The 1,811-nt window shown below is 47.9% G+C and overlaps 1 pseudogene across 1 annotated transcript; it reads left to right on the plus strand.

Moving 5' to 3' along the window:
* Nucleotides 1-210: 210 nt before the first annotated feature.
* On the plus strand, nucleotides 211-826 carry LOC311590617 (B-cell CLL/lymphoma 7 protein family member A-like; annotated as a pseudogene). Its single transcript has one exon. The product of its transcript is annotated as a B-cell CLL/lymphoma 7 protein family member A-like (transcript).
* Nucleotides 827-1,811: the final 985 nt, after the last annotated feature.

Raw genomic sequence — 1,811 nt, forward strand, 5'->3', positions numbered from 1 at the left:
TAAGTAAAACAGTGACACTTTCAATAACAGGACAACTATACAACTTTTAAGGTTTTTGTTTGCAGGTAGGCATGAGGAGGCAATAAAAGTACAGAAATAGGGAGTTTGTATGCGAGTGAGATAGTGGATGAGTGTGGTGAGGAGGACCTGGTGGGGGCTCTCTGCCATCCTCTCTGTCTCTTTCCTTTTTTCTACCTCCCTGCCAGAACCATGCCTGGCAGGTCTGTTCGAACAGAGACCAGAAGCAGTGCAAAGATGATATCAAGAGGATCATGGCGGCTATCACGGAACCGCGCAAATGGGAGAAGAAATGGATGACCGTTGGCCACACATCCCTACAAATCTACAAGTGGGTCCCTTTGATGGAGCCAAAAGTTGATGACAAAACTAAGAATAGGAATAAAGGCAAGGACGAGAAGTGTGGCTCAGAGGTGGCCACTCTGGGGAACAGCTCATCACCAGGGTTGATTATAACAGCAACCAGAGCTCCATAACAGATGCCTCCCCCATCAAACAGGAGAACAGAAGCATCTCCAGCCCCGCCATAGAGCCCAATTCACCTATGACCAATGATGGCGCTGAAGCCAAAGCTGAGGAGGCACAGGCCAGTGGAAAAGAGCACCCTGCAGCTGAAGATGCTTCTAATGAGCAAAATTCACAGTAGTCGATGGATTACTCAATGAACAGCTGAGAAAAAGCAGAAGAGCAGCCATCTGCAGAGTCAGGCTTCCTAGCAGAGATATTGACAGTTTCTCAGGAATTGGAAGGAGTGCCACCCTTTAAGATGAAGATAGAAGCATTGCAACAGAACTCTGAAGAGATGTAGGCGCCCAGTGGAACTCTTTGTTCATGTTTCATGGCAGGTCCATCAGCAGGCACAATTCTAGACCATTGCTCAAGCGATTCCTCTTGGGTGAGAACAGAATGAACGTTTCAAGTTTTAGTAAGCACAAATTCAAGAAAAATCTAGAACGGCAGAATTTCTCAGATACTGACGAACTCTGCCGTGAAGCGAAACACTTGAACCTTCAAGTGACTGTCCTTGGGGAGGTGGGTCGCCAGCTCAGGAGTGTCTTCACACTGTCTGAGAAGCTAATATTACATTTGTATTGCTTCTGTATCCCTTTGGGCCCTCGCCTCATTAATTAATGATAAAAGCTAATTGAGGATAGTGCAAATCAGGAATTTGATTTCCAAAGTGGCTTTTTAACTCTTCCGCTTTCTTTTTTTGTGCCTTTTACCCTAGAGGTGACCTCTGGCATATCTCCTGGTTTTTGCATCTTTCCTGCTAAAGTGCCCACTTGTTTTGGTTGGCTGCTGCCCCTTTACTGCCTCCCTCCTCCTTGCCCCAAGACTGCTTCCGACCGATTTCAGGGTAGAGTGAGCAGGAGATCCGACACCTTTCAATGGCTCCTGGTTCAGGTGAGCAGTGCTGGGGCACACACTGAGTCTCAACTTTTAGGGCACCTGGGACTACAAGTGTTGGTCCCATTTCCGCAAGGCCTGGCCTCAATAGTTCAGGACAATGCCTCAACTCCTAGAGGCATGGAGGCTAGTGGTGTGCAAGCCACAGTAACCCATATCGGCATGCAAAGCCTTTAGATTCTTCTGGCATCTTCCACCCTCTCTGCCTCTCCTATAGCCATTATTGGCACTGGTTTCTCCAGGCCCTGCAAAAACGAAATGACTGTGAGCTTCCCCAGTACGGGGCTGCCGAGGTTGCAAGCCAGCAGCATTGGTAGCTGGTGCTGAACTTTACCAAGAGACATTGCTTGATCAAATCCATGGAAACCTGCTGCCCTTTGTCCCTA

The sequence above is a fragment of the Acomys minous genome (assembly GCF_964271855.1).
Source record: "Acomys minous genome assembly, chromosome: 19".
Classification (NCBI taxonomy): domain Eukaryota; kingdom Metazoa; phylum Chordata; class Mammalia; order Rodentia; family Muridae; genus Acomys; species Acomys minous.